At 38.1% G+C, this 7,104-nt stretch overlaps 1 pseudogene; it reads right to left on the bottom strand.

Moving 5' to 3' along the window:
* Nucleotides 1–5,850: 5,850 nt before the first annotated feature.
* Nucleotides 5,851–6,527, bottom strand: LOC100425383 (tRNA (carboxymethyluridine(34)-5-O)-methyltransferase ALKBH8-like; annotated as a pseudogene).
* Nucleotides 6,528–7,104: the final 577 nt, after the last annotated feature.

The raw sequence follows: 7,104 nt of genomic DNA, 5'->3' as shown, positions 1-7,104 counted from the left end.
GAAAGAGAAAATGTTCTAGTGAGCCCAAATATTAGGAAGATTGTTGGAAAATGGGAGGAGCTGCTCTTAAAGAGATAGTCAATTCTTGGTCCTTGAATGAGTGAGCACACACCAGCTCTGTGATGGATGGGACTCTAGGCCAGTCTCCCATAGCCACCCAGTTTCTGTTTTCCTTTGATTATAGTAAACACAAGCTGCTGGTTATACTCTTGGACCCTTGGCCTGGGAGTCAAGCAGTTTCTCCCACGTGACTTTGCAGTTCTCTACTCCATTTCATTATGTGTTATTTCAAAGTTTACCTGTTTTTCCTTATTCCTAGTTCTTTTGTGGGTACCTCATAGTAGTCCTCCAAATACTGTAGAAACTTAGCTACTTAATTAAGATAGCCCAGTAAGGAGGATGACTTTGCTCTCTCTTTTCATGTCCTGTCTTGGAATTTTGGGGTCAAAGGCCTATATTTCTCAAACTTGTATTTACTTGTTTCTGAGTACAGTGTGTGGTCACAGAAAAGATCAAAATTCCACAAATTGATCTATTAGTACCAGGAACCAGGTAAAATTAGTACCGGGTAAAATTATGTTGGCAGTAAGACAAAATAAACTGCACTTAACTCCCAGTCATGAAATATAGTAAAATTTCAAAAAAAGTTTTCCTATCAACTATATTTCGATGTCACTTAGAATTATAACATCTCACTCATTTTATCTAGTTAACCCCTTCATTAAGCGAGCGATACTTAGCATAAACTGGTATATGTCTAATTTTGAGTAATTACCCTTCATGCCTTTTGAAGACAGTACTCTTCATCTCTGAAATGTGAGTATGATAGATTTCAAATCACTTGTATAGCTCTGTGGCCTTGGGTAAGTCACTTAACCTTTCCAATTCTTGGTTTACTCATTAATAAAATAGGGATAAATACACTATTACTATCTGTCTGGCTTTTTTTTTAAAAAACAAGAATTAGAGGATTAAAGGGCATGTACACATAAATACGTTTATACATGTGTACCTATAAAATGTGGCATGTAGTTAAAAATGAGCAAACTGACTTGTAGATAAAAATTAAGTCATAGGTTCATGAAGTTTTCTAGGGCTGCAATTCAGATGATATGATTTTCTCTGCTCTCATTTTACATAGAACTCCTTTTCAGTTTTTAATGCTACATAAATAGCATTAAAATAATACAAAGAAGATTGTGAATACTTTAGGAAGCAATACGATTCCTACAGCCTTATTCATTTAAAGACACAGGACACACCCAATTCTACCTTGGCTTCCGATGTTTTATCTCTCTAGGAGGTGAAAAGGCCACCTATTCTTTGCTGTCCTTCACAAGAATATATCTATAGTAGACACATTTATTAGTCTTGTCTCTCTTTAGCCTATCCTTTGCTTGCCACAGCTTTCTGCAGAGCCCCTTTTAATTTTCTATTTATTATTATTGTTTTTTTTTTAGAGAGGGAGTCCCATTCTGTCACCCAGGCTGGAGAGCAGTGGCGATATCTCGGCTCACTGCAACCTCCATCCCCCGGGTTCAAGCGATTCTCCTGTCTCAGCCTCCTGAGTAGCTGGGATTACAGGCGCCTGCCACTGCACCCAGCTAATTTTTTGTATTTTTAGTAGAGACAGGGTTTCAACATCTTGGCTAGGCTGGTCTTGAACTCCTGGCCTCGTGATCCACTCGTCTCGGCCTCCCAAAGTGCTGGGATTACAGACGTGAGCCACCATGCCCAGACTGGAGCCCCTTTTTAAATCTTCAGAATCTCAAATGCCCAGGCTCTGGTTGGGGGAGTGGATATTCTCTATTGTCCCCTCTGAATCACAAAACTGCTAAGAAGAAACTTTCATCCCTGGATGGTTACTAGATTATTGTTGCTGTTGGAAGATATGAGTGGAAGACTTCACATTCTGCTGTCTTGTTCTACATTTTCTTTATATTTTAAAGAAATTTTTGTTTTATTCTAATTGACTTACTGGAGGCAAGACGTATATCTCTTGTGACACATGTTGTCATGTCTGATGATGCACAATGGTTGAAATATTTCTATAAAATGACAGTGGCTTTTGGAGACCCCGACTTGATCATCAAAGCTATGATGGAACATTCCAAAGATGTGGATTCTTTAGGGTCCATATTCTGAAGCTAATATCTCGTAAAGAGTCGAGTGAACAACAATTAGTGCAGGCAGTGCTAAATGAAGCTGACAGTCTGTTGCACCTTCTGCTACAAGTTCAAAAAGTGTCTCAAACTTTTTTAGTTTCACAGCCAGAGGAATTCTGTGTTTATTTCCAAAGATATATATTTTTTCATATGTTTTTAGCTATCTTTGTCATGTATGTGTGGGCTCTAAGTCAGTGATGTAAAATTATGTAAAATGTTTTCTTTAATGGGCTTGTCAATTGTTAACTTCAAAAATGATGATGGTGATGATAAAAATAAAGTACTTTCAGTTTTTCTTGAGATAAAAAATATATGCTGTTTGATCAGGTGATTTTACTCTTGGAAATATATTTTATAAAAATACAAATATAAGCATGCTTGAACAAATTGTATAAAAAAGTTTATTTCAGTTTTGTTCAAAGTATCAAAAATGAGATAGAATGAATGCTTTTTGTTAGAGAAATGAATAAATCATTCTGTGTAAATTAGAGCTAACAGATAGCTTGGAGAAATACCCCATTAAAGTACTGGAAAGGAAAAAAGCAACATGCAAAAAAGTGCTTATAATGTGATCCTTGTTTCAAAAATGAATGTTGATTTTTAAAAATTCTGTATAAATGTGAACACAAACACACATAGACATATGATCTGTAATGGATTTTGATCAGGGAGAAAAATATGAATCCATATATAAGAAGTTGTTAGTATGCCTTACCTTTGGGTGTCGTCATATGTGAGTAGATGAAAGAGCTTAGACTAAATAAATAGGAAAACTAAACTAAAAAATTTGTGATAGGGAAAAAAATAAAACCAAAACATTTTAGAACTTAGGTAATAAAAGACTGTCTATTTAATCCTGGAACTAACAAGCAAGTGCAAACAGTGTTTCTCTGTGACCACTCGCTGTGGTTTTTGACATTTGGTTGCACTGTTGAGAAACACCGAGTTAAAGTCAGGTCCAATGATAGGTCCAGAGTGGTCACCCCACTTGTTCCTTTACAAAGGGGCAAGGTCTCTGCTCCTCACATTGCCCCTATTGCCCCAGGGGCAGGAAAACCAAGACAGCCATAATTAAGGAAAATAAATGAAGGAGAGCTTATCTTACAACTCTGAGTTCCCATCTGAGAGCCTTCCGTGGCAGCTGCTGAAGTTATAAATAACCCTAAGTTACCAGGAAAATGGCAGCCATTACCAGAGCCTTCCAGAGCAGGAGCCTTATGGAATAAGAAAGACCACTTTTAAGGCTCATTAGAGGAAGAACCCTCGTGTTGGTTGCTTTGGTGATTGTGAGCGAGTAGAGGTGAGGGGATAAGATAGCCTTTTAGGCTCCATTCCATTTCTCATATTCTATCAGCTGGAACTGGGTTGCTGTATAAGGGCCAAAAAGACTTTCCAGGCTAGTTTTGGACCCATGACGAACGAGGACAGTAGTCTGAGTTTCACACCAGAGAATCTGACCATTTCATTCGTAGAGCCCACATACTGCACCTGCGAGTGATGGGCCAGCCAGGAACACACATGAAGGCCAAAGAAGAAGCAAAACAGAAACCCTATTGGCTGGTGTTAGCCCGATACTCATGTCTGCATTGTAAAACAGTAATTTTCAAACTGTACTTTCCACTTAGAATCATATAATTTTAGAACTTGAAAGAACTTTAAGGATTAAATTTATGAATGATCTCACTATGACATTTTGGGCCAGGCAATTTTTCTTTTTCTTTCTTTATTTTTTGAGTTGGAGTCTTGTTCTGTCACCCAGGCTGGAATGCTGTGGTGCGATCATAGCTCACTGCACCCTCCCGACTCTCTCGACTTCAGAATACCATCAAGAGGAGGATACTCATCATTTATTGGCCCATAAGTAATATAGAAGCCACTGAGACAGTATAATTAAAAAATGAGGAATGAGGGCAGTAGTTTGAGTTTCACACCAGAGAATCTGACCATTTCATTCTTAGAGTCACATACTGCACCTGAGAGTGATGGACCACCCAGGAACACACAGGAAGGCAAAAGAAGCAGCAAAACAGGCACCCTACTGGCTGATGTTAGTGTGATATTCATGTCTGCCTTAGAGTTTATGAAAATGTTACATATTACAATAAAAAATATTACAGTGATGAGTAGTATAGCTTTTATAGATAGATTAATCAAGTTAATTTGAAGATTAGCATGTATTTGTTTTTTATTAACCAGGAATATTTCCTTTATTAAAATATAATAGAATTACTTCACTAAGCTCCTACATAATTTAGTACATTCAGTAACACTTTATAACAAAAGGTTATCTTTGAAACGGTGGACTCTTACCCAAGAATTACAAGCACTGCACAAATTACTTTAATCGCTTTTAGAAACCATCTTTTGTAGGAAAGTTGTGGGAGCCTACATTTATGAGGTCAGCCAACAGCAGCCAACTGAATGTTTCCTAATGAATCTCTACTTCCAAATTTTTTCTCAAGAGCTCTCCTTTGGTAGTTTCTTATAAGTTTTCTCTTTAATTAAAATGATAATTAATTTATTCTTTTTTTTGAAACAAAATGAGCATTTCTTTTTTATATATGATATATTCAGGTACATAATCAAACCTTTTGAAGAATCACACACACATTTTCTTGGACATAGTAGCTTTGCAGAATGCTGACATCACTCACAGTCCTGCAGGCGACTTCCTATCCTCCCTCACAGAACATGTAAGTAACGATGAAATACCGGACTTGGGCCATGCGATCATATGGGACCAAATGGCTCAACAGGTTCGTCTTTATCAGGGTTTCCCGTAAAGTACCAGGGAACCAATACATCCCGAGAACAAAAAGAAGTCCTGTTAATATGAATAGGCAGCTCGGAATTAGTAACTTGCCTTGAATTATATCCTCCCTCCTAAGAGTCATTAATGGAGGGGACAGAAGATGCTGAGTCTTGACTGCCCACATCAGGCATCTGCTTCACAAGCATCCCCTGCACTGAGGTATAACTGCTTATCTCCTCTCTCTTTCCTTGGCTAGTTCTGTTTCCTGTAAGCTACTTGGACTTCTGTTTATTATCATATATTCTTGTTCCATTGCCCAGATGTAAATGAGTGCCTTCCCACTAGGTTTCAGGAGTCCAACACCTGCTTGAAGAGCTGTCACTCTATGTTCTGTTGTTGCAAAATGGGGAATAACAGCAATGGAGGTTCGGGCATACCAAACCCACTGTGGACTGGTACTGACAATACATCACAAACAAAAGCCTGGAATTGTCTCACTCTACAAATGTCCACAAGGTTTTGACTCTGATCACAACCAATCAAATCTAACTCCTTATTGATGCCAAGGTGCTTTCTCCATTACCATATCCTGTATGAGCCACTATTAAACCACTTGGCAAAGCCTTCAAAAACTCAATGATGTGTGGCCAAGCAGTATGTCTCATGCTGCTGAAGTGCCCAGCAACCTATTCATAAACTTGATGGACGTACTCTTGCTCTAGTTGTCAGGTTTCTTTGTCACTCTCTGGAAATGAGGGAGGAGTCTCTTTCCTCTGGCTATCACAAGCCAAAGGGTAACCCATGGGTCCAAAGGTATCTAGATTCTCCTGTCATCACCAGCCAACTCCAACAAGGCAACATAACTGGCACTGTGATACCATCTGGGTACTTAAAATCCATGGCAGTCATGCCCAGCTTAATATTGATTTATGGTCAATTGTTCAGGTTTATGTTCAGGTTAATGTTACCCTCCCTCAGCTATTTCTCCAAAAAGCTATCACAAACATCAGGAAGACCCCCAGGCAAAGACTTATCTTTATCTACATTGTTGTTGTCACAGTGGAACTCATGACCAAAATGCTTTACTCTTCTGTGTTTCAAGCATTTTTGAAAATTTTGATGGTCCATATCTTTCGTTCAATCAACACTTTCCAAAAGAATTTTCTCATCCTCAGAAGAAATTATTTCTTCTACTACTATGAGGCCTGGTAGTAAGACTTGAGGCCCCAATTCCTTCCATTGTGCTTTTTCCACAAAATTCAAATACAGAATAATCTTTCATCCTAAATCATCCACTATTTCTTTCCCATTGAGGGTAACATAGGCTCTCTTAGATTCTTCTGTAGTTTTGTATCTTTCAAATGAGAAGGGCTTGTTAGGTGGCATTAAGAGAGCATCCACCAGTCCACATTTCTCTAAAACCAGGAGCAGTTGGTTTCTACTCACACCATTACCTAAACCACCATTGGCAACAACTAGCCTCTCCTCTTCAGCTCAGGCTGGATTCAGATTCTCACCCTGCAAGTGCTTTGTTCTTTGCTACCCTCTCCACTGTAGAGCCAGAAAACTGTCATGGATACTTGCACAACACCTCCTTTGGGCTTGGCCATGTTGGAGAAAAGCAGCATATGTTTGTTTATAGGAGACCTGGAATATTTGTAAGTTAGTTTTGTTGGTTTGACCTATGAGGTGCCGGAAGAGATTCAAATGTTCTTTGATCTTTTCACCAGAGAATAACAACAAAAAACTTGTTCAAGCACATAACTTAGCATTTTCTGTTGTGATGAAAATTAAAGTTGTTATATAATCTCTACTTTATAGTAAAATGGTATTTTTCTCTTTTATTCTTAGGAATTACTTCAACTCCATTCCCTGTTTACTTTGGCATCTGAACTTTCACTTTATCCATTAGCTACAATTCCTTGGTTATCATTATCATTGCATAATATTTTCTTTCTGAAGATGGATGATAGTTCTTACAGAGTGTAGGAGTCATGTCTTGCAGTCTAACTTGGATTTTCCTCAGCACTCAGCATGATGCCCTTTGCATACATAGTTTATCACAAAATTATTTACTGAATGGTCAGAGGTTTTAAAAATGAGCCTATTTTAGAATAGGAAGCCTAGTACAGAGGAGAAGACTATGGTTTTTAGTAGTTTCTCCACAGTTAAGCCCACTTAAATTCA

This window comes from Macaca mulatta, chromosome 1, assembly GCF_049350105.2.
Source record: "Macaca mulatta isolate MMU2019108-1 chromosome 1, T2T-MMU8v2.0, whole genome shotgun sequence".
Classification (NCBI taxonomy): Eukaryota; Metazoa; Chordata; class Mammalia; order Primates; family Cercopithecidae; genus Macaca; species Macaca mulatta.
This window is presented reverse-complemented; position numbering and strand designations above follow the sequence as displayed.